This window comes from Colobus angolensis, unplaced genomic scaffold (assembly GCF_000951035.1).
Source record: "Colobus angolensis palliatus isolate OR3802 unplaced genomic scaffold, Cang.pa_1.0 Scaffold283, whole genome shotgun sequence".
NCBI lineage: Eukaryota > Metazoa > Chordata > Mammalia > Primates > Cercopithecidae > Colobus > Colobus angolensis.
The window spans coordinates 1,834,281-1,860,890 of NW_012116077.1; the positions used below are offsets into that span (position 1 = coordinate 1,834,281).

General features: G+C 42.0%; 1 protein-coding gene across 6 annotated transcripts in view; it reads left to right on the forward strand.

Annotated features, from left to right (window-relative positions):
• Positions 1-26,610, forward strand: part of FHL1 (four and a half LIM domains 1) — a 66,829-nt gene that overhangs the window by 1,127 nt on the left and 39,092 nt on the right. For 2 of the 6 annotated variants that reach the window (XM_011948769.1, XM_011948779.1), the window contains exon 1: positions 23,085-23,768. The gene's annotated coding sequence lies outside the window, so the exon portion shown is untranslated. Of the gene's footprint in view, positions 1-812; positions 972-19,599; positions 19,694-23,078; positions 23,769-26,610 lie in introns of those variants that run through there. The other 4 variants (XM_011948776.1, XM_011948775.1, XM_011948774.1 and 1 more) reach the window with 4 other exon arrangements.

Below are 26,610 nucleotides of genomic sequence, written 5' to 3' on the forward strand. Positions count from 1 at the left end.
TCGGCCTTCCAGGGCTGGGTACCGGCGGCCTCGGCTGCCTAGCTGAGGCCGGGGGCGGGGGGAGTCCCGGGCTGCGGCGTGCGGGACGAGGGACTGCGAGGTCCCCCCGTGTGTGTGCCTCGGCCTCCCCTGGGTTTTCGCCTCGATGGGGACTAGGAGGCACTGGGGTGGAGATGGGGTATTGGGAGAGAAATGGGGGCTCTCCATGTTTTCCTGTGCCGGGGATGGTGGGGAGTGAGAAGGGAGTGAAGGGGGGGGCCCTGGTTTTGTCACCAAGGATGGCGGGCAGTGGGGGGTGCGGCGAGGTGGGGACACCTCTTGGTTTTTTCAGCCAGGATAGCTAGCAGGGGCTGTGGGGAGCGAGTGAGGATGAAACGGTGGGTCGACTCCCTTGGTTTTCCCATCAAGGATGGCGGGGATCGTGGAGAGGGGAGGTGGGAGACCTGCTTTGCTTCGCTTAACGAGAAATGGCTGGGGTGGCGATGAGGAGTAGAGGTGAGGGGGCCCGCCTGGGTTTTCCTGACGCGGATGCTTGCGGGGTGGTTGGAGGATGGGGGTGGGGTACAGACTAAGGAGGGAGGGGGAGGGCCGGCTGTGGTTCTTCTGTCCAAGGGGGATGGCGCGGGTTTGGCGAGTGGGGGTGGGGAGGGGGTATTTCAGCTCCAGCGTGGAATCTAGAGAAGCACGAGGAAGGTTCTATCACGGGGGTTGAGCCTTAGAAGGTGGGTTTTCAAAACTGCAGGGCGTGACCCTTTCCCGTCTCAAAAAGCGTGAAATCCTTACAAGGTGCCGTCTGTTCTAGGCTCTGGGAGAGAGATTTCTGCTTTCGAAGTTTCTCTTCCTTTCCTCTCTGCCCTTAGTCGTCCAGGACTAGGTAAAGGTTAAGAAATCATCAAGGCTAAGTCACTGTTGTGTCGTTCGTGGTGAGCGCTATATTATTTTCTGCATTTGGGAATGTGCGAATTTTTCGGGTTTGTTTTGATTGCCCTTTACAATAAACACCCCATGCTAGGGAGACCCCTTGGGAAAATAAAAGGACAAGGCTTATTAATGGTATGCCAGGTTTGGATTTTGAATTCCTGAAGGGCAGGAGATAACATCCTTGTAGCATTTCGCTTGGTTTTCAGAAGAGTAGAAATAGTAGAATAAGCGTATGTATTTGCTGGAAGTCCCCTTGTATTCATTTAAATTATCCCTTCGGGATTATCCGAGCCCCCTTTGATTTGGATTTGGAATAGATCCAGTTTTCCTAATTGGAGCCATCATCTTGTAATTGCTTGTAATTCTTCTCTGAGTTATCAAATCTATGGCAAGCTTATAGAACAGCAGGAATAATTTTTTCCGTCATCTTGATTAAGACAGTTTTAATGTAAATGTTATGGTGTTCCATGGAAATGTGAACATTTGCAGAATAGCACAAGTTTAAATTATGGGCCCCCCTGGAATTTTGTAAAGCTTTTCCCGCCCCAGCTCATCTCCAAGAACCAGGACCTCTGGATCCTTACACTGAAGAAGCAAGGGCTTCAGGGATGGTAGCTTTGCGTTTACAAACTCATGTTCATATTTGCTTAAGAAGAATATGTATTAAACAGGCATTTGCCTTTTATGTGGTGAGACTATAGTGTTTTCCCGTTTTTGGTTACATAAGGTTCCAATCAAGTGTTTACCTTCAGTCTTTAAAAATGCTTATTTAACATTTTTAAGGGCCAATATAATCTATGCAACAGGAAATTGGTCAGATAGGCCATGATTTGTGCAAACCACCTCACAATAAGTACATAGTCTAAGACTATCATATAGATTCTGTAACCATATATGGTTTTTGAAATTCTAGGCTACCATTCCCATATTTAATTTTCAGAAAAGGAAAATATTTTTTTCAACCAAGTCTAGATTTTTGAGTGAAACTAAGAAACATTGTGTAAGATTTAAATTGATAAAATTCCTCCTGTATAATACTAGTGCATTGGAGGTAATTTAATATATATTAAATGAATGGACCACTAAAAAAAAGTAATTATTTTTTTTTCCTGGAAGTCTCAAACTGGAAATGTTTAAGAGGAAATAGATTTTTAGTTACAAAGATCGACAAAAATGTATTTATTTACACTATTATAATGTTAATATGGTATTCACTCTGTGCCCAAATAACAATAGAAAAAATAGCATATTTTTATAATAAAGTTTAAGCCTAATGTGTTTTTCTCTAAGGAGTAGAATGCAGAAAGTGGTAAAAATCTTTTACAGAGAGAAGCATGTTGATTGATAGGAAGTGGGCTTTAAGTTTCTCTCTGGACAAAAGGTGTAAATGGCATATTTTTTACCTGGCTTTTTGAGAATCTGTTGCCCTCGAGGACATGAAAGACATTTCAGGAATTAATAGAAGTCGGATCAGATTCTCTTGCTAGATGTTCTTAAAGATTTTGCTGATATGCATTTGAAAATTTGTAAATCAGATTTTCATGTGAGAAATTAACCCTCACCTCTAAAGTTTGAGCATTAAAAAAGTTTGTTGAAGGCATGGAAGGTAATTTCCTGTGACTGAACCCTGTTTTTCCACTCTCCACCTCCTAGTTCCCTTCTTCCCCATGCCTCTCCCTTTTCCCCCCTCTGGTGCCAGCAACATTGGCTTTTATATCCTTATGGGAGTTGAACCAAATGTTCCTGCTTGCTTGAACTTGAGGCCTTATCTATTTGGCTGCATTCCCCAACTTTTGCCTACTGAACTTTTTTTGTTAATTGAACTATCTAGTTGTTTGGATTTGGGGTAAAAGGGAGGAAACTGTAATTATTTTCTCTTAAAAGATCTTTTCTTTTAGCTCCTGTGGGAGAAGAGCGGAGAAAGGTTCTTTTTTGGTCAATGGTGTACTTAATTAAGCAGAATATATGACTGTTCGTTTATTCAACAAACATTTGCCGAGTTACCTCCTCTGTTGGAGGCTCCATGCTAGGTGTGGAGATATTTGGTTGATAAGAAATGGCTTCCGCCTTTCTGATGCAGTTTTGAAAATGAAAAATAGATAGTGAATCTGTTGTGAATAATCGAGAATTGTCTGGAGTTTTTTGGAGAGACACATAGCAACCTTCTATACAACCATGCAGACGGTGGGGGCGTTTCTTTCCAGTCACTTATTCACTGCATAAACTGTACCTTGCCCTCTCAACTAAGACATGTTATTTTTTTTTTAATTTTTTCATTTTGGGAAATCGTATTTTTTAAGTCATGTTAAGGTCTGTGGCCTTTTCTTTTTTTAAAAAATAAAGTAAATAAGACAGCCGATTTCTTGATGTTTACATTCAGCTTTGTATTACTGTATAGAGTAGGGAGAAGTGGATGGCCAGCATCCCTTCCTGTGACTTAATGCATCTCTGATGGCAAATTGGGCCTTCCCAAAATATTTTTCTGGGGTCAACTTTGAATTATGGATAATAATGCATGATGGAGCCCAGAAGAGTGGATAGTCCTAAATAGTAGCTCGAATAAATCTTTGACCTTCTACAGGGCTACTTCCTGAGTGCCTGGAGAAACCCCCTCTGCGTGGATAGTGCCACACTGGTGGTTTTCAGCCAGGGCACTTTTGCCCCCCCAGGGGTCACTCAACAATTTTTGCCAGATGCACTCTACCGGCATCCAGTTGCTAGAGGCAGGGATGCTGCTTAAATACCCCACAGCGCGTAGGGCAGTGCCCGGCAGCAAATATCCAGTCTGAAATGTCAGTAATGCTGAAGTTGATGTAATTTCCTCTACAAAATGTATCAGAACATAATTCCGGGAGAGTAGAGAACAATAACAGCGTCTTGAGGTGACTGAGTAGTTGGCAGAACTCACTTTATTAGTCTCAAAAATGACTAGTTCCAGCCAGGTGCTGTGGTTCACGCCTGTAATCCCAGTACTTTGGGAGGCTGAGGGAAGCAGATCACTTGAGTCCAGGAGTTCGAGACCAATCTGGCCAACATGGCAAAACCCTGTCTTTACTAAAAATACAGAAAATTAGCCTGTTGTGGTGGTGTGCGCTGGTAGTCCCAGCTACTTGGGAGGCTGAGGCATGAGAATCGCTTGAGCCCAGGAATTGGAGGTTGCTGTGAGCTGTGATTGCACCACTGTTGGGTGACAGAGTAAGACCCTGTCTCAAAAAAATAAAATAAATAAATAAAAGTGACTAGTTCGTGCATACCAACCTGAAGAATTAAAGAAAATAACAGCTACCATTTATGGCACTTACTCTGTGCCAGAGGACTTGTATACATTATATATTCTCTTCATTTGGTAAATGAGGAACCACACTCAGAGAGGTAAGGGAACTTGCCTGGGGCCTCACAGCTGGTAAGGTTAGAAGTAGAAATCAAGATTAAGATTATTACTCCTTTGAAGTTCATGGTTTTAAGCACAACTATGCATTATCTCCCTTTCGGCATGCAGCATTCAAAATCTTAACAAAGTGAAAATTACTATATGTCCTATATACCATTGGGCTTGCCTGAGAGTAATTAAAACCATGAATGCTAAATGTGATCATACTTGGAGTAAGTGACAAGGAGTAGGGGAAAAGAGAACCAACATTAATTGAACACCTACTAAAATTTCAGGAAGCATGCAAATTAAATATACACCCATTGACTAATTTGATCCTCACAGCAACTCTGCAGTTATGATGCACATTTTACAGATGAGAGTGGGAGATATTTGTTAGTTAACTTGTCTAAGATTGCACAACTAATAAGCAGCAGGGCTGGGATTTGAAATGATGTCCTACAACTAAGCCACTCTTTGCAGCTTACTCTAAAAGTTGGAAGTAAGTTGAGCCTCTTGGAGAAAGGAAGGTAGGCCTGGGTAAAAAGTAATTTCAGGCAGAGCATGATGGCTCACACGTGTAATCCCAGCACTTTGGGAGGCCGAGCTGGGCAGATCACCTGAGGTCAGGAGTTCAAGACCAGCCTGGCCAAAATGGTGAAACCCCATCACGGCTAAAACACAAAAATTAGCCAGGCGTGGTAGCGGGTGCCTGTAATACCAGCTACTCGGGAGGCTGAGGCAGAAAGAATTGCTGGAACCCAGGAGTCGGAGGTTGCAGTGAGCCAAGAGAGCACCACTGCATTCCAGCCTGGGCTCTGTAGAGCTAGACTCCATCTCAAAAAAAAAAAAAAAAAAAGTAATTTGAGAGGTAATGTGTAGTCGACGTTGGATTGTATTCAGGTAGAGAATGGAGAGGTGAATTGCTGTACCTTCCTCAGCTGATGAGAATTGAATTCTACATTGAATTTTTTCTAGAGATCTACTCAAATTGAAACAGTGATTGTCATTTTGTCCAACTTCATTTTCTATCTTACCTGAATTTTCCAAGCTGTGCTTTGATAACCATGAACCTGGAAGTTATGGAAGTCTGTGCTTAACCTTTCAGTAGCTCACCTTCCACCTTTCTTAGGGCTGTCCTGTAGAACATAGGAGTGACAACATTTGGTTTTTGTCTTCTTTTTACACAATTTAAACATTTGTGCTTGCTATGGAAGATGTTTTTATAATACACGGCATCAAATTCATTCTTGTGTTTTTCGTATGGGGTTGTTTTGTTTTGACAACTAAATATTTATTTTAAGTTTTAATGTGTTTTGTTTCAGAGCACAAAAAGAGGAAACATTTAAAAAACAGCCCAATCACAATCATTTTGTCTGAAAAGCATTTTTTTTGGGTGGCGGGGGGGCGTGTACAGGAAAAGGACTGCATGTTTCATTTCATTTACTTCAATTGGAAAGGAATTTTAACCATGATTCTCAAGGGCCAGGATGCTGGAAAAAATGTTATTTAGATAAAATGCATGTTTTGATTTCCACATAGAACTGTGAGTCATAGATTCTGATTATAATAATAATGTTCTGATTCTACTACAGCAGTCAGCCACTTGGGTAATCAACCACTGTGTATAGACATGCATGGTGATACCATCTGATTTGTCCCATCACCCACTGATTCATTCTAGAGTAGACTTGAGTGATCTGATGGAACTTGCAAGAATGAATGATCCTTTTGAAAATCAAATTTGTCAATAAGAATGGTACCTTTTATTGTAGGAAAATGCAGAAAATACAGAAAAGCTTCAAGAAGAAAACCAAAATCAGTCATAATTCACCACCCATAAATTAATGACAGTATTTTGTATGTCCTTTAAAAATGCAGTACTTTCTAAAAATGGTGGATTCAAGCCCATTGCAAAACCTCCAACTTACATAGTGTGTGTTTTTTTTTAAATGACTAGAAGATTTTCTGAATGACTGCTACATCTCTAGATAGAAGTCACGGTCATAACCCATGAAAAGGGAAAGCTGACAGGCAGTTGGAGAACTATGCTATAGCATCTTCCTGACAGCTATTTAAAGAAGCTTAAGGATAACTCCTTTAAATTTCTCCTCTTCCAACTTGAATGATCGAGTTTCAATGCTAAAACAGGCTGTCAGTACCCACCTCCCATTATTTTACAGATGAGGAAACTGAGGCTCAAAGGGGTCAAGCATCTAATGTGCTAACATCAGAGTTCCAGCTTGAATTTTTAGGTTGTCTTCATAGGTAGGTAATTTTTTATTTCCTAAAGATTCCCCCTAGTTAAGAACTTTTTCATGGCCTGACCCTCAAAAGAACAAGCTCTTCTGGTGGGAGTATACTATAAAGGATACTAAAAGGCCAAGTATAATACTTCCTAATTTCAGAATATGTTCCAAACAGTTGTGGGCAGTACAGGAATTTTTCATGTTATTTGCTTTATTGTAATTGAATATTTAGTGATGGGGAACCTCTTGAATGGGTCTGGCTCTCAGTTTAATTTCCCCTAGCCTATGGGGCAAGTGCCAAGACATGAAGTATGCCTATAGGTACAAAAATGAAAGATGAATTAAAAGAGTCTTTAGACATGGTAGCCTGGAAAATCACAATTAGGGCTTTTGCTCCATGAAAGTATTTTTTTTTTTCCTTTATAAAGGGAGATATCTGTTGAAATTGTGGGATAGAGATTTTAAAGATTGCATCTGCTTCCAAACTAAGGTCAAAAGTTAAATTGTAGTAAATGTGTGCAGTGTGGTATCATTAAACTGCGCACACATACATGAAATTGTTGTTTTAATCTGGCATCCTTTTTTTTTTTTAGATGGAGTCTTGCTGTGTCACCCAGGCTGGAGTGCAGTGGCGCTCTCTCAGCTCACTGCAACCTCCACCTCTCGGGTTCAAGCGATTCTCTTGCCTCAGCCTCCCTAGTAGCTGGGATTACAGGCACGTGCCACCACACCTGGCTAATGTTTGTATGTTTAGTAGAGATGGGTCTTCACCATTTTGGCCAGGCTGGTCTCAAACTCCTGACCGCAGGTGATCCACCTACCTTGGCCTCCCAAAGTGCTGGGATTACAGGCGTGAGCCACCACGCCCAGCCTTAATCTGGCATTCTTAAAAAAATAAGTTAATTTGCTTTCTTCTCCCTTTTCTCCTGCCCCATTTCATTTCTTTCTGTAGCTGTGAGGGTCACTCTTCATGTCTATTTCACTCTCAGGGTGACTCTTTTTTCAGTCCACCTGACTGCACCTACTTTCCTTTTTCCAGGCTCTCCGTGGATCCATATCCTTCTATCACATTCATCAGCCACTGCATCTTGCCCTTGTCCCCATTTGCCATTGTTACAATTACCCCACCTTGGGCTAGGCCAGGGCTGTTTTTCAGCTTAGGCTGGGCAGGGAAGCTGATCTCCAGGGCAGATGTGGAGTGGGAAGAGTTGTTGTCACTCTATACAGAAATGTCATTGACAGAATAGGATTAAACAAAATACCTACAGAGATTACATAGGCTGTGTATACATGTAAACTTGTGAACACAAAATCATCCCTTCTTTACAGCCAGGGTTCCAGCAAATGCTAAGGCTACATGAAATAATGAGTATGGATACCTATTGCCGAGGGCTTACTATTTGAACAAGTGAGAGAATTGTACTCTTGCCTAGGGGTGTATGTTTAAGTAGCTTTTTTTTGCTCCTGTTCCTTATTATTGCCTGCTAATGGATATGTATATTGTCAGTAAGTGACCAACTCTCCCTAACTTCCTGTAGTACACTGTATTTCTCTTGTGAAAATGGATTTTCCTCTGTATTTAAACCACTGAGATTTATTTGTGCCTCATTTTTGAACTACTATAGATAAAAAACACGCAATAGGAAATACCTGTGGACTGTTTTTGAAATGCAGTGAAACCTAGAAAAAGAAAATAACGATCAAAATAATAAATATCTCCTGTCAGCATTTTACTGCTTCTAGAATTGATATTCTATTTGCCCACATAAAATCTCTCTGGATTTTATTCCTCTTGCAATACATAGTAGCTTTTGCTCCTGTTCCTTATTATTGCCTGCTAATGGATATGTACATTGTCAGTAAGTGACCAGCTCTCCACAGCTTCCTGTAGTACACTGTATTTCTCTTCTGAAAATGGATTTTCCTGTGTATTTAAACCACTGAGATTTATTTGTGCCTCATTTTTGAACTACTATAGATATAAAAGGCACAGATAGAAAATACCCGTGGACTGTTTTTGAAATGCATTGAAACCTAGAAAAAGAAAATACCAATCAAAATAATAATTTAAATAAATCTTGTCAGCATTTTACTGTTTCTATTTACCCACATAAAAACTCTCTGGATGTTATTCCTATTGCAAGACATTAAATATTCCATAGACTTTTTTTTTTTTTTTTTTGAGATGGAGTTTCGCTCTTGTTGCCCAGGCTGGAGTGCAATGGTACGATAATGGCTCACTACAACCTCCACCTCCGGCTCCTGCCTCAGCCTCCCAAGTAGCTGGGACTACAGGCACCCACCACCACGCCCAGCTAATTTTTGTATTTTTGGTAGTGATGGGGTTTCACCGTGTTGGCCAGGCTGATCTCAAACTCCTGACGTCAGGCGATCCACCCTCCTCCGCTTCCCAAAGTGCTGGGATTACAGGCGTGAGCTGTTCTGTAGACTTTCTAATAACAAGAATTTGTAATATTCACAAGGTTTTAAATTGCCTTTTTAGTACTAAGGAAATGATAGCTGGGAATGCAAAGGCTTTATTGGCAAGATTGTTTTGACAAGGATGGCACAAAACTAAATTTCTATACTTGATTAATTTATAAGTCTTGTCACTCACTTTTAGTTTTAGAGTGTGGATAAGGCTGTTTGATTCTTGTCAGATTTGAAATGTATGATTTATGAGACATTAAGAATTGGTTTTTCAGTGCACTCTGCCAGGTCTAGTTTTATGCATCATTCTTGTTTGGGAAGCTGATTGCAAGTCTGCCTACAGACATAATCAATCACCTGCACCTTCAGGTGGCCAGGTGGACTGAAGTAAAAGATTTCCCCCAAGGTTTCTCAGAGAGTAAAGAATACACACACACATACACACACACACACACACACACACACACACACACACACATGCAGACATGCAAATTATCCGTCCAAAAATATTTATATCACTAAGCCAGAGCAGTGGATTTAGACATTTGACTTAACAAAATTTGTTATTCAACACGTTCTAGCAACTACCCTGTAAATGATTGTCATTTCACCTACAACAATGAAAAGATAAAGTCCTCAGCCACGAGGCACGTTGTTTGTCAAAGATTCCACACCTTCAGATGCCAGGGTCAACACAAGTTTTCAAACCCTAGACCCAGTCCCTTCTAGGCCACAGAAGGTCTGCCTCTTTTAAGGAAGGAATTTTCCAATGCACTAAGCACAGGTTATCAAACTAAAGAAAGAAACCAAGCAGCCAAACTAATCATATGAGGAGGTGAAAGTTTATACTTGCATCTTATAGCAGATGGCCTTTGTTAAAGTCACTTTTAAAATATCAACTTTACCGAGTATGATTTAGGTACAAAAACCGGCATCCAATTAAAGCCTCCAATTTGATGAGTTTAGACAGATGTATATACCCATGAAACCACTGCCCCAGTCAGGATGTGGAATGTTTTTATCACCTCCACAAGTTTACCTTTGTCGCTTTTCCAGTAACATTCTTCCCCCTGCCCCTTTTCCCAGTCGTTATGCTTCTGTGTGAGAGCCACTTTCAAAACTCAGATTTGAAAGTTTGTGGACCTTCCTCTATAAAAAGACTATATTTATGTCCAAAATGCAATTGTGTTCTCTATGTTTAAAATAATATTACAGAGAAATTCTAGGTACTGATTTCCTAGAACCTTTCCCTGATCCTCTGCAAATAAGCTATTTAGTAAATAGTTTCATTATGTGCTTGAATTGAAGAGAAATTACAGCCAAGAGAAAAACAATTCTGATAGACAGAAAAGCAGTGTATGTTCTTCTCAAGTAGTTACAGTGAGACGTCAAATCCCTCAAGACCCAGAAAAATAAAATTTGAATTTTGCTTCGTACTTATATGTAAAGTACAAATGAAGGCTGAGAATAAAAATTTTATATGTATCTATCTGTCTCTCTGTCTACCTGTCTAATCATTCATCCATCCATCCATCCCTCCAGCTAGTGTGTGTATATATGTTGTGTATATATGTTTCTGTATAAAATTACTATGTATTAATAACCCTATCCCTTGAGGATTCCAAAATATTTGAAGGCTGCAGAGGGAATTTTTTGTGCATGAAAGGTGTACTATCTTTACAAACTTAGGTGAAAAGCAAGCTTTTCATATGCTGTTATTCTCATTGATATATTTAATTGAACTAATAATTATTGGGCAATTTAAAGGCTACAGCATTGAGATGCAGTTTGCCCCTTTGTTTGTCAACTTCTAGAAAAATCCAAGTGTTTTCAAAAACTATCTTGCTGGCTCTCTGTTCTGTTGTTATTATTTTGGCATGCGTCTAGTCTCCTCTTGTCACTCTCGATTTCTACTGTTTCTGCCCTATCTTTCTTCCCTGATTTTCCTCCTCCATGTCTTTCCCATATCCTGATGCCACTTCTCTTGCACTGCTCTGCTTTCTCACGAGAAAGCCATTTTTATAAACATCTCCAGACTGAGAGGGCAGCAGACTGATTCCAAAGTGTCAGATAGCGTCTTGGAGGCTGTTTCTCCTGTGATCCAACACTTCTTCACACACCTTTCCAGTTTCGAGCTGTACTGGAGATTGGAGAGTTGTGAAAGGATGGTTTTTGGATAATCAAAGTTGAATATACTTGCTGGGCTGTGTTATGGACCGTCTTTGAAACCATGAATCATTAAAAATAAGTGAATAGTTTACATTATAATATTCCTAGGAAACTTCCTTTGATAACTGTAAAGCAATTAAAATTGTCCTGAGATAAGGTGATTTATTGTTCTTCAGAATGGGCTATAAAGATAATAAAGAACCCCTTCAACATTTGTCAAAACCCATAAAATGCACAACGCAATGAATGAACCCTATGTAAACCCTACACTAGTTCATTATAATGTATTAACGTTGGCCTATCAATTGGGACAAATGTACTACATCAATACAAGATGTTAATAATAGGGGAAACTGGGAGATGGATGCTAAGGAGGCATACAGAAACTCAGTACTTCCTGCTTAGTTTTTCTGTAAACCTAAAACTGCTCAAAAAATAGTCTACTAATTAAAAGGCTCATGCCTGTAATCCCAGCAATCTGGGAGGCCGAGGTGGGTGAATCACTTAAGGCCAGGAGTTTGAGACCAGCCTGGCCAACATGATGAAATCCTGTCTCTACTAAAAATACAAAAATTAGCCGGGTGTGGTGGCATGTGCCTGTATTCCCAGCTATTTGGGTGGTTGAGGTGGGAGAATCACTGAAACCCAGTAGGCAGAGATTGCAGTGAACCGAGATCGCGCCACTGCACTCCAGCCTGGGAGACAGAGTGAGACCCTGTTTTAAATAATAAATAAATGAATAAATAAATAAATAAATAAATAAATAAGTATATAAATAAATTCCAGCGTTTGTTTTTCAGAATGAGTGACATAAGAGATGTGTTTCTCGTTGAGTGATGTAACCTGTGGCATGAGCCCCTGAAAAGGGGAAGTATGAGGTTCCAGGAGAGCTGCCCAGTACCTCCAATGCTATGTCTAGTTGCACAATAGTCAGTAGATAGGTCAGTGGGAGCACTGGGTTGGGACTTCACATGCCACCCTTGAAACATCATGCCATCTTTGCAGTGGAGTCCCAGATTTTGCAAATCCACTGCCCTACAACCCAGTGGGCCCTTTTTGACCCTTGCATTTGTGGTATCATTAGCAACAGTGACAGTTGGTGAGCTTATGCCAACTCCAAGCCAATATCCAGGTCGGAGTTCAATTGCTTTGGGCCAAAGGCTGTTATTGCATGGCTTGGAGCGTAGACCCAATGCCCGAACTTCCATGCACTTACTCAATATGGCCAGCTCTACAGTAAACGTGTGTGAAAACATTCTTTTTTTTTTTTTTTTTTGGAGACGGAGTCTCGCTCTGTCGCCCAGGCTGGAGTGCAGTGGCCGGATCTCAGCTCACTGCAAGCTCCGCCTCCCGGGTTCCCGCTGTTCTCCTGCCTCAGCCTCCCGAATAGCTGGGACTACAGGCGCCCACCACCTCGCCCGGCTAGTTTTTTGTATTTTTTAGTAGAGACGGGGTTTCACCATGTTAGCCAGGATGGTGTCGATCTCCTGACCTCATGATCCGCCCGTCTCGGCCTCCCAAAGTGCTGGGATTACAGGCTTGAGCCACTGTGCCCGGCCCAAACATTCAGTTTTTATAGTCATTAATGTGAATAGTTTCTTTATATTGGACCTGGGTAACTATGATGGGCAATTACAAGTACACATTGCTTTCCTGAGTTGGCTGTGAGAACAGAACATTCTGTGGTAAGTGGTAGTGGGGCTGAGGGGAGGATCAGGTCTGAGAGGGGCATTGCAACTGCAAAGGGAAAGAAAAAGGACTGAGAAGCCATTAGGATTAGAAGGCAAATGGGAGCCATAACCCCAGCACTGCGTATCTTAAAGAAGTGGTTGTCTGTCAGGTCTGTGATAAAACCTGGGGCGAAAAATCTCATAGTTCATGTGATTAGCTGAAATATACCAATAAAGGGAAGAGTTAGTTATAGAGTTCCTCTGTTTAGTTTTTTTTTGAAACTCTGTCTTGCTCTGTTACACAGGCTGGAGCGCAGTGACGATCGTGGCTCACTGCAGCTTTGACCTCCTGGGCACAAGCAATCCCTCTGCCTCAGCCTCCTGCGTAGCTGGGACTACAGGTGTGCATCACCACACCTATCTAATGTTTTAGTTTTGTAGAAGCAGAGTCTCGCTGTATTGTCCAGGCTGGTCTCAAACTCCTGGCTTGTTTAGCTTATTAAACTTTATTTTGTATATTGGAAATAATTCTTTGTGTACAGATCTGTCAGGTATACTCATTGTTATATCTATTGTTAGACAAAGTTTTATTTTTCTTAATTTCATTGGCTGCCTGAATTGATTATATATGTGGTACCACCTGTTAGAAGCAGATTTTGATGAGGAAGGGGAGAAAGAGGATAAAAATAACTTCTCCCTCAAGTCCCATTTCATGATGGAAGCTGGGATTCCAGTTCAGTGGCCAGGCTAACTGGTCACTTGATGCCAGTAGTTAGCCAAATGGTGGCACTGCCACTGGATTTCTTTCAGTCAGCTTCACAATTGATACCAAATCCTGCAGCTGACGTGACTTTACTGCAATTCCTGTTGATTGGAAAAATGGCAAAAGTCACCATCTAACCCAATCATAATATGTTTGTTTCCCAGGTATAGACAGGCTGGGTTAGTCATTAAGCCTAGCATAGTCATGCTCCCTAACTACTGTAAGTATCTGGAAGGACTGAGGAGGTGTAGTGGCAGTGGCTTGTGGGACAGGCATGTGACAGCATCCTTTTGCCCCCTTGCTGCTCACCCACCTGCTACTTGCCACCTATTGGCTCCTCTTCATCTTCCCCTCCCTCTGTCTCCTCTTTACCCTTAATCCATCTTCCTTTGAATTTTCTGTTAAGGAACCAGGAGGGTCTCAGCATGAAAATAATTGGCTGAAGTATTCAAAGTACCAGAGCAACATACTTTATAATTCTTGGACTGCTGCAGTGGTTTGTTGGGTATTAAATGAGACTTAGGGTATTTTGTAAACGTTTTCTGACATACAATTTGAAAGTTGAATTTTGTTACCTTACACACTTAATTATCATTCCTGCGACTTTAAAACCCCCCTAAATTTTCCTTTTGTGTTTATGATTATCCCCATAGCAGTTAATGGCAGCATGCATGCTGATGTGAAGGATTTGCTCCAGGGCTAATTGATGGGAGCAGAGCTGCCCAGTTGCTGAAGTGTAAGGAAACAGTTCATGGAGTGCCAATGACAATTTAGGAAAAGTATGGGGCTGAGTACTTAGTAAGATGAAATAAAAAATATTTATCGAGTGCTTACTCTAAGGAGAAGGCACTTGGCTAGGTTTGCTAGATGCTGTGGGGAGCCTTAAAACAACAGTGATCTCTTCAAGGCCGGGCGTGGTGGCTCACGCCTGTAATCCCAGCACTTTGGGAGGCTGAGGCGGGCGGATCACTTGAGGTCAGGACTTTGAGACCAGCCTGGACAATATGGTGAAATCCCATCTCTACTAAAAATACAAAAATTAGCTGGGCGTGGTGGCGTCTGCCTGTGGTCCCAGCTACTCGGGAGGCTGAGGCAGGAGGATCACTTGAACCTAGGAGATGGAGGTGGCAGTTAGCTGAGATTGTGCCACTCCACTCCAGCCTGGGCGACAGAGAGAGACCTTTTCTCAAAATATTAGTGATCTCTTCAAGCAAAGAACACCCATTCTAATTGGAGAAACTGTTAAAGACACATGAAGGATGTGGTGGAAAGAGTATTGAACTGCGTAGGGTGTGGGGAGGGAGTCAGGAGTTTTGAATCGTAGCCCAAGTTCTGCCACTAAGCATTGGAACCTTTGGGCAAATCATCTCCCCACTCTGGGCCTCAGTTTATAAAAAGGCAAATGAACGAGATCATCTCTAAGATATTCTGTGGGTTGATTCATAAATGTGGAAGAGATTCTGGAAAACGGAAGCTTGAGCCCAGGAGTTCCAGACCAGCCTGGGCAACATGGTGAGACTCTTGTCTCTACAAAAAATACAAAAAATTAGCCTGGTAAGGTGATGTGTGTTTGTAGTCCCTGTTACTCAGGAGGCTGAGGGTGGAGGATCACATGAGACCAGGAGGCTGCAGTGAGCTATCACCTGGGAGCTTGTTAGAAATGCAACTGTCATGGGCCCCACTCCAGATCTAGGGAATCAGAAACGCTGGGGATGGGGCCCAGCCATCTGTGTCCTAACAAGGTCCTCTCTCAGGAGATTTTTGAGGCACAATAAAGTCTGACAATTACAGGCTATAGGAATTCGGGGCAGTGATTCTCAGCCTCTGCCATACAATAGATTCATCTAGGGGAACTTTGTTGGGGGTGGGGCACTGGCTTTGTGCTGCTATAATAGAATATCTGAGACTGGGTACCTTATAAAGAACAGAAATCTATTTCTCATGGTTCTGGAGACTGGAAAGTCCAAGGTCAAGGTGCAAACAGGTTCGATTGGTAAGGGCTGTTCTCTGCTTCCAAGATGACACTTTACTGCTCCAGCCTTCAGAGGGGAGGAACGCCCTGCCCTCATGTGGCATAAGGCAGAAGGGCAAGAGAGCCAAAGGCTCTCTTCAAGCTTTAATCCCATCCACGAGGGAGGAGCCCTCGCAGTTTAATCACCCCACCTCTTAAAGGCCCCACCTGTCAATACCATCACATTGGCCATTAAGATTCAACACCTGAATCTTGGACACATTAAAAACCGTAGCAGGCACCCAGGCATCACTAGTTGCTTTGGCTCCCCAGGTGCAGCCAATTTTGAGAATCACTGGCTTAGGGGAAAGTGGCATGAGCCAAGACTTCTGTCGTTCTCTAGCGGCAGTGAACCTCAGATGCAGGGAGTCAGCCAAAGCCAGAGGCTTGAATTTCACTCTAAGAAACTTGGCCTTTAGATTACTATGGAGAAAGGTTTTTGGCAATGGGAGTGATACATTCGAGGTTGAACATTTGAGAGATGATTCTGACGCTAGCTATATGAAGAAGAGGGCATACCCATAGTTAAGAAACTGATGAAATAGTCTGGTGTGAAGTGATAATGGGCCCAATTAGAACCATAGAAATGAAATTATAAGGAAGAAAATGTGTGAAAGCTCTTTTGCAGGAAAAATGGGCAGGGTTTGGCGATGGTCGCTGGGGTAACAGCAGTGTTAGAATGTCTTTGGTTCAGGAGCTCCTCTCAGACTTATGGGAGGGCCAGTGCTCTCTAGATGCATCTGGCAAAATTGTCATGTATGGATCTGTACAATTCTTTGTTTTTTGTTGCTTTGATTTAGGAGTTATAATGCGAAGGTGATCCACAGCAAGTTGTAGAAAAATACAGAATTATAGTCACCTCAAAAGCTACTCATGGTCATCATGTCAGAGGGAAAAAATGTTTTTCTTTAAAGGAAAGAATGCTTGGAGTTGTGGGAAAGTTGTAAACTTGGCAATGAGTAATTCAAGCCTATCAGTCAATTAAGTGAGTTTTTATTTTATCATTTGTTTTATTTGGGAGCTGCTGTAATAGTCATCGAGAGGACATCAGTCTTCACATTTTTAAAACAAAACAAAAATGCCATTGAACATTAGGGCAAAGGACAAGAATTTCAAGGTTTTACTTTGACTTTAGCAAATATTTGCTGCTCCATTTTCCTTGCTAGATTTTGTCATTTGATTTGTGTTTCTGCTTTGTTCCAATTTGTTCTTTGTGCTTGATAACTGTAGTTGCCTCTATTTTTTTTTTTTTTTTTGAGACCCAGTCTTGCTCTGTTGCCCAGGCTGCAGTGCAGTGGTGCAATCCCAGCTCACTGCAACCTCTGCCTCCTGGGTTCAAGTGATTCTCATGTCTCGGCCTCCCAAGTAGCTGGAATTAACAGGTGCGCACCACCATGTCTGGCTCATTTTTGTATTTTTACTAGAGATGGGGCTTCACCATGTTGGCCAGGCTGGTCTCGACCTCCCAAAGTGCTGGGATTACAGGCATGCACCACTGCTCCTTGCCTCTTCTATTTTTGATGGCCTTTTTATTCGTAAGTATTCTTAAGGCTTTAATATTCCAGTTAAAAATATATATATTTGTCCCTTTGTGTTTTTCCCCCAATATACTTACTCTTCCCTTATGACCAAAAATTATTTAGATTTGCATCCAGAAATGGCTCACAGAAAGAGCTCCTTGGTATCTATTTAGGGCATGGTGGGGCCTTTTGTTTGTTTCTAGTCATGCCACATCTGGAAGGAAAGACAACTTTTATTTACTAATTTGAAAATCTGTGAAAGCAGACTCAGTATTTTAAAGGGTTACATATATTCCTATGCAGAGTTAAAAATGACTCACTACTCCAACTTTGGTAAATGTGTGCATTTTAGTTTTGGAAGGAAGTGCAAAAATCTGCAGAAAAATCTGGACTAATCACAACTTGAAATTTTTATTATATCTAGTAGATAACTTTTAAAAATATAACCCATCTTTTCCCAAACTGGATAAGGATAATTCCTCTCTTTCCAAATTGTGAGGAATATTATGATTATGTCATATAAAATAAATATAGAAATATGTAGAGTAAATGATCTTCCAGACAAGAGTGTAGAGTATATCACCAGATGATACTCTATACTAAATATAAGGACACAAAACTGGACTTTATTGTATTTCTATAACCGGTAACATCCTTCTAGTTTTTGCTTGTTTATTAAATGAATATACTGTTAAAGATTATGTTGTGGATCTTGATTGTGTTGGAATTATTAAAAATGAGGCATCTTTAATCTGTACTGCTTATTTCCAATAAAGTATTTTGCCGAATGAGAGCCAGTTTACCAGTTCTTTTGTTAAAGAAAATGAGCCAGTGGCTATCTCAGTTGTATTTATTATTGCCTTTTATGGCAAACATTTAAAATGTGCTTTTAATGGTGCACATGCCAATGTTTCTGACCTCTATAGTAGCATAAGTATTTGAATAAAAGTGAGGTAAATGAGAAGTCTGTGCCGCCTAGTACCATCACAAGTGTACCTAATTAAGAAGATGTTTGGAATTCACTGTTCTTTGATTTCTTGGGTGGGAGAGAATATTCTGAAGGATGTGATTAAGGAGTCGTTACCATGACAATCACATTCAAAGAATTGAGAGGAGACAATGAGTCTGTGGGGGATCATCTCTTTTGATTGATTCGACTCTTTTAGTTCATTCAAACAGCTGTTGTCACTAGATTTTCTTTTCCACGTAATTCATCCAATTGATTGGTGATGTGGGGATCATTGAAGCTTGGTTGTCAGTAGTGATAAGGGTCTGCAGTGTCCATGACCACAATACTTTTGCTAAACCTGAAGGAGAGTGATTGTATGTGTTAAATGTCACTCAAAAGTAACTCTTGGCTTCTTCTGGAATAATATAAGAGGTTTGTCTTATTTTCACTTATTAATTCTGTCACGGTGGGATACGATTATCATGATCTCTTTGAAAGCATGACTAACCCTAAAGTGTTTGAGCTTTATTTTGCATTGTTTTGCTGTCATCTTACCCAGTGTGTTTGGGTGCTGTTTTGTTTTTTTTTTCTTTACCTTGCACAATATTGTCAACATAATTTACATGATGTTCTGGTCAGAGACACAGTTACATGCTGCAGATTGAAAAGTACACACAAATATACCCACCACAAGTGTCTTCAGCCTCACGACCCCAGCTAATGTCAAGTGGGACATGCTAGTACAGAAGATAAAGTGAAATGGAGATACAAAGGCAGTTCAGATCTGACTGCCAATATTTCTCCTTCTTTGTGGACTAATTCTGGGTGGTGAAACCATGAACTGTGGAAGGAAGACTGCTCTAGCATGGGCCTGAGTTGGATCCCATGTGAGAGCTTTGCCTCCTCAGCCTTTGGGCCTTTCTTTCTTCTGCCCTCTGGAGGGTGTCAGAGAACATGAAATGCAAGGACTTTCTGGAAAGGATAGCCAGGGTTTGGTCTGGTTACTAGACGACACTTTCCCTGTCCCTTCCCCACCTCTAGCCCTTCCAAGCTGGAACGTGTAGAGGTGAGGAGCAGACAGAGAGATGGCAGGGAAGCCATTGGCAAGGTGGGAATCTTAGGAAGGGAGTGACTCTGGTTCTTGAAAAAGAGAACCAAATTCCATCAGGTAGAATCGGTATGAATTGTACCCATCTCTAGGAAAAATCAATTCCAGAATGGTGAGTAAGATGAAATATGATAAGGCTAGTGTGTGACAGATTCACGTTTGAAGCTTCAGTTGGATTAAATCGAAAGAGAGGTCTATTTGGTGTCAAGCGTTTGTGGTGATGTGTGAAATCATTGTCCATGTTTGATAGCAGTTTGACTCTTTGCCTGCTATAATAACAGTAATAAGTGTGTATTTAACGTTCAATGGGTACCTTGTGTGGGGGAGGTACTGCTAAATGCTTTACATGGATGTACCTCCTTACCTCTATGAGGTAGGTGGCCATTATGCTGGTAGAGGATGGACAGGTAATATGAGGCGGAGCCAGTATTTGAGCTTAGGCAGTCTGACTCTGGTGCCCCTGCTGTGAACAGCTGTGCCATGCTACATTCCTTCCGAAGCTGCATGAAAGGGTGTGGAATCTTCTAGAAACAGTGAGTTCTATATGAGTGGAGTATGGTGATGGGAGATGAGATGGAGTCAAGCCTTTTGTGTAAACATACCATGCTAAGTACTGGGAGATAGAAATGAAATGAGGTACTGGTTTTTTTTTTTCTTTTTTTGAGATAGAGTCTTGCTCTGTCACTCAGGCTGGAGTGCAGTGGCGCAATCTCCGCGTACCACAACTTCCGCCTTCCAGGTTCAAGCAGTTCTCCTGCCTCAGCCTCCTGAGTACCTGGGGTTACAGGCGCACACCACAATGCCCGGCTAATTTTTGTATTTTTTCAGTAGAGACGGGGTTTCACCATGTTGTCCAGGATGGTCTTCATCTCCTGACCTCGTGATCCACCCACCTCAGCCTCCCAAAGTGCTGAGATTACAGGTGGGAGCCACCACACCCAGCCAAAATGAGAGAATTTTTGTCCCTGCCACCAAGATACTTAACATCTTACAGGACTAAGAAAACCTAACATGAACCAATCCAGATTCCTATGACAGAATACGACAATGTTTTCTGCAAAGAATAGCCAGGGTCCCAGTCTGGTTACTAGAAGACACTTTCCCTGTCCCTTCCCCACCTCTAGCCCTTCCAAACTGGAATGTGCAGAGGTGAGGAACAGAGAGATGGCAGGGAAGCCATTGGCAAGGTGGGAATCTTAGGAAGGAAGTGATTCCGGTTCTTGAAAAAGAGAACCAGATTCCCTCAAGTAGAATCGGTATGAATTGTACCCATCTCTAAGAAAAATCAATTCCAGAAGGGTGAGTAAGATGAAATATGATAAGGCTAGTGTGTGACAGATTCGGGTTTGAAGCTTCAGTTGGATTGAATTGAAAGAGAGGTAAATTTGGTGTCAAGCGTTTGTGGCGGCGTGTGAAATCATTGTCCACGTTTGATAACAGTTTGACTCTTTGCCTGCTATGATAACAGTAATAAGTATGTATTTAATATTCAATGAGTACCTTGTGTGGGGGAGGCACTGCTAAATGTTTTACATGGAGGTACCTCCTTACCTCTATGAGGTAGGTGGCCATTATGATGCTGGTAGAGGCTGGACAGGTAATATGAGGCGGAGCCAGCATTTGAGCTCAGGCAGTCTGACTCTGGTGCCCCTGCTGTGAACAGCTGTGCCATGCTACATTCCTCCTCCAACTGCACGAACGGGTGTGGAATCTTCTAGAAACAGTGAGTTCTGTATGAGTGGAGTGTGGTGATGGGAGATGAGATGGAGTAAAGCCTTTTGTGTAAACATACCATGCTAAGTACTGGGAGATAGAAATGAAATGAGATACTTTTTTTTTTTTGAGATAGAGTCTTGCTCTGTCACTCAGGCTGGAGTGCAGTGGCACAATCTCCGTGCACCACAACTTCCGCCTTCCAGGTTCAAGCAATTCTCCTGCCTCAGCCTCCTGAGTACCTGGGACTACAGGCGCACGCTTCCATGCCCGGCTAATTTTTGTATTTTTTCAGTAGATACAGGTTTTCACCATGTTGGCCAGTATTGTCTTGATCTCCTGACCTCGTGATCCACCCACCCCAGCCTCCCAAAGTGCTGGGATTACAGGTGGGAGCCACCACACCCAGCCAAAATGAGAGATTTTTTTTTGTCCCTGCCACCAAGATACTTAACTAACATCTTACAGGACTAAGAAAACCTAACATGAACCAATCCAGATTCATATGATAGAATATGGCAATGTTTTCTGCAAAGAATAGCCAGGGTCCCAGTCTGGTTACTAGAAGACACTTTCCCTGTCCCTTCCCCACCTCTAGCCCTTCCAAGCTAGAATGTGCAGAGGTGAGGAACACACAGAGAGATGACAGAGAAGTCATTGGCAAGGTGGGAATCTTAGGAAGGAAGTGATTCTGGTTCTTGAAAAAGAGAATCAGATTCTCTCAAGTAGAATCGGTATGAATTGTACCCATCTCTTGGAAAAATCAATTCCAGAAGGGTGAGTACGATGAAATATGATAAGGCTAGTGTGTGACAGATTCAGGTTTGAAGCTTCAGTTGGATTGAATTGAAAGAGAGGTATGTTTGGTGTCGAGCGTTTGTGGTGGCGTGTGAAATCATTGTCTACGTTTGATAACAGTTGACTCTTTGCCTGCTATAATAACAGTAATAAGTATGTATTTTACATTCAATGGGTACCTTGTATGGGGGTGGCACTGCTAAATGCTTTACATGGATGTACCTCCTTACCTCTATGAGGTGGGTGGCCATTATGATGTTCATAGAGGCTGGACAGGTAGTATGAGGTGTAGCCAGTATTTGAGCTCAGGCAGTCTGACTCTGGTGCCCCGCTGTGAATAGCTGTGCCATGCTGCATTCCTTCTGCAGCTGCATGAGAGGATGTGGAATCTTGTAGAAACAGTGAGTTCTATATGAGTGGAGTGTAGTGATGGGAGATGAGATGGAGTAAAGCCTTTTGTGTAAGTATACCATGCTAAGTACTGGGAGATAGAAATGAAACAATGATTTTTGTTCCTGCCACCAAGATACTTAACATTTTTCAGGACAAACAAAAGCTAACATGAAACAATCCAGATTCATATGATAGAATATGGAAATATTGTCTCTACTTAAGTACAGGTGGGAGGAGAACTAGAAAGTGTTCCTTTGAATTAAGTCACTTTAAAACATTTGCTTTCAAATGTTAGTGCTTAACCGTGAGCACAAAATTTGCCTTCCTCCAGGCTTTTGGCCTGACAGACCAGAACTCTGTCCCTATAGTCAGCAGATTTATCCATTTTGAGTTGGGAAGCACTGTCTTCAGCCCTGTCTTCCTGACGCTGATCCTGACAATCATCGTCAGGATCTCTAAACAGATGAACCCAGTAGCCTGGTGAACCAACTGTCTCAGCTGTGTATTTACCAGCACATTAACGGTTTTTCCGTCTATAACCACTGCCTGTGTGAAGATCAGCCTGGAAGTGGTTGGAGGGTGGGGTGGGAGGGGTGGTTACACACCTGGTTGTAATCCTTGATTTATTTTTGCCCTGTTTCCATTCATATTTCTTGAGAGCTTCCTGTCTTCCAGGCACTGACCTGGATGTGGGGATAGAGCAGTGAAAAAACAGACCAGGTTCCCCGCCCAGGGCACTGTCTTTTCCTCAGATTTCATTCGCTCATATACATTTTCATAGTTGATCTAAAAGTGGCATTTGGTGTGAATTCTAGGATTTCACACTTTTGGCATAATACAATGATCACACTCCCTTTCTCCTTTGCCCCAGCCAGTCCTTTCTGAATAAAAGTCGTGGGGTTGGGGGCGGAAGGCAGGGATATGATTGGGCCTGTGGGGAGGTTGCATGGGCTTGGGGAGGGCAGCATGTCGTAGCGGGCCATATTTGTGTCAGGGATGGGAAAGGCACAGGGCACCCCTGTTTCCTAGTGCTGCAGAACCCTCGCCCTGGGATGAGCCTGCCCACTAGTCTGCATCCTAATCCCGCAGTTGATTGGAGATAACTTCAACGGTCACAGGGCACCTCATCTCCATGGCAACCCCTCTAAATATTCCTCTGGTGACTTGTGCTCTACATTCTGGCTGGATCACAGCCCTCCTGTGGCAAAATATTCTAAAGATGTTAAAAGAGAGAGAGAGAGAGAGAAAAAAAAAGGCTCAACTAATAAATCTATTCTAAACGACTGAGTCATTTGTTTTGATTACCCGGGTGATTGCCAAATGTTAATTTAAAACTGAAATAGGCCATGAGCTCACTCCCCTAACAATGCTGAGTGTTTGAGCTAATACAGCTTGATAATGAGGGAGCCAGATCCACTGCCAGTGCTCATGTTATATGATAAACAGACATTTGGAGAAATATGCAGAACATCTTGGCAGTTTTCCTTTAACTCTAAGGGTTGTAAATACAAAGTAGAATGTGTTACCATGAGCCATTTCAAAGAAAGTTGACTTTATTTTTTTAGAATTCAGAACTTTGTTTCTAAAAGGTAACTTTGCCTCTTGATTCTCATTTTTTCCCCTAACTTAGGCACCTTGGAAGTTGTTTTCAACCGTATCCAGCCCTTGCTGAATACATCCTATCTGCCACACATTCAGCGTGAGGTAAGTTTTAGTAATTGCCACAAATTCTTACACTGATCTCCAACCTTCCAAGTTGTGGTATTAAGGGCGGCATCGTACAAAGGGCCTTATTTGTACAGGTTTCAGAAGGTTCATTTTAATTGACTCAACCAATGTCACTGCTTACCCTAAATATTAGCTCTCGGGGGGAATGTCTTTTCAAGGGAAAATCTCATTTGCTTTCAACCTGGGCATATGAAAAGGGAATTTGCCAGGCACAACAGAACTATTTGAAGGTCTGCTTGAAAATAAAGATCTGCTAATGTCGCTGCATGAACAGTAGGGAGCAGGAAAGCTACATGGAGCAAATACTGGGATGGGACGGAGGAGACTTCTGCTGCCAGCCAGGAGGTTAGGTTAACCTTATCCACTATTAGGAATCTTTCTCCGTGGGTGGAAGGAGCCAGGGTGCAGGACTGGCACTGCAAAATCTGGTGATAGAAGGCCAAAGAGTGCTTCTGCTGGGTGACATTAATAGGGTCCAGGAGATTTTCTTCTGATTTGCCCTCAAGTTCAGAACAACCTGTGGGAAACCAGGTTGAGTAAGACCTTCCAATCCTTATTCCTTATATTGGATAAGCATTCTCTGTCCTCTTCATTTAGCCACAGTGACTTGTTTATACTCTGTGATGACTCAGGGTTCCCCAATTTTCTCTTTGAGAGAGGGACATTGACCTTTGAAAATAATGAAAGGAAGGCATCTAAGAGAAGGCTCATCCAGGCACAATACAGGAATGGTCCCTCCTTTTTTGTGCCCCGGTCTCCATGCGCTCACAAGAGGGGATGTAACCTTTGCCAGCACTGTATCTGTCAGGATGTGCCATTTCATCCCTCAAAAGGTTGCCGTGTTTTTGCCTTCACCTTCACCCTGCCCACCCCTGCACGCAGCCACATGGTCAGTGTAGATACCTAGATTTCAGTTAGGGCACACGCTCACCAGGTGACAAGAATTGCCTTTGTTACGTCTACTTGCTGCAGAACTCCCCCCAGGTTTTAAAATACCTCTTCAAATACCTAAATGTATTAAACCTTAAATAGTAAAAAGCATAGGACAAACTTTTAGAAATGCTAAACCTGAATTTTATCCATTTCATTAATTATGGTGGTAGTCATAAGTCCTTTCAAGGCCCTGGGGCTTGAAGCAGGCTCAGTGATAAAAGCTTTCATCAGCTTCCCTCTGCTGCTGGAGATGGATTCTTCATTTTTGGGTCTAAATCCTGCCATAGCTCTCGTTCATAGCCTTTACCTGTAATGGTTGTTTTCAAGCTTAAAAATAAATGATAGAAACACATCTTCAACAAATACAAATCTTCAGATCTAACCCCAATAGAGAAAACCAACAATCTGCTTTGGCTCAAGTAGGAGGCTGTGACTCTCTGTCAGCCTCCTCTGAGGGTGAACCCTATTGAAAGAGCAGAGATTTAAACTCTGTGCCCTTTCCCAGTTCTTATTTTTATTTTCCCACAGAAAAGAGGCTAGATTCTTTAAGGAGATACAAAGAAGGGAGATAGAAAGATATAAAGATTCTTTAAGGAGATATGAAGACATCCTCTCGTCAGCTGGAAATGCCAGCTAAGTGAGACCTGGCTATTCACATGCCTTGTTTGCCCTTAGTAATTCCATAGCAATCTGCAAATTTGATCAGCTTTATCGGCAGAAAACTTTGATAGAAACCATGTGTACAAGGGCTGTATTCTTAAAATGGAACATTTAAATCGAAGTTTTTCAAGCACACATTTCAAGTGGTTTTATGATATCAAGCACACCCCAGTGACATCTTTACGTTGACCAAAACTTGGTGTCCTTGGGTTTTAGAGCAGCGAGTTTCTCAGGTGTGTCAGTTGAATAGAATCTGTTAAATTCTGTTTTTTTTTTTTTAATTTATTTTTTATTTTTTTGGAGTCTTGCTCTGTCGCTCAGGCTGTAGTGCAGTGGTGCAATCCGGCTCAGTGCAACCTCCATCTCCCAGGTTCAAGCAATTCTCCTGCCTCAGCCTCCCAAATACCTGGGATTACAGGTGTCTGTACACCACCACGCCTGGCTAATTTTTGTAATTTTAGTAGAGACAGGGTTTCATCATGTTGGCTAGGCTGGTCTCAAACTCCTGGCCTCAAGCGATCCGCCCGCCTCGGCCTCCCAAAGTGCTGGGATTACAGGCGTGAGCCACTGCGCCCAGCCAAATCTGTTAAATTCTGTTTCCATGTAACAGAAATATATAGCATTACATAATTGCATCTTGTGTTCTTTCTTCCTTTCTTTTATTCATTCATTCTTTCAGCCCTACTATGGGCGAGGGCAGGAATGTAGTGGTGAGCACAAAAACAGCAAAAAATACATTTTGGGTTTGATATTCTTCAAGGGTGGGACATGCCAAGATTCTTTTCCCTTTTGCAGACGAGGAAACCGAAAATGGCTTTGCTTTTCTCGATTACGTTGCCCAGTATTCAGTAGACAGGTATGGATGCAGGGGTACAGTTCCAAGTCCCCATCTCTACGCTACTTTTTGAGCCTATGATTTATGTCACTTCTATATAAGCATGTGCAAATAAAGTATTCAGTAATTGCCATGGATGCAGCTGTCCCTGGGACCCGAAGGCCCTAAAATGAAAATAAATGTAAACTATGCGTTTCACACTCTATTTTTAAAATGTTTGTTGGAATAATTGAACAGTTTAGTAAAATGGGCTTTGCTGTTTCCACGGTGAGGATATCTTGTTTGTTTATTTATTTATTTATTTATTTATTTATTTATTTATTTTTGAGATGAAGTCTCACTCTGTCGCCCAGCTGGAGTGCAATGGCGTGATCTCGGCTCACTGCAATC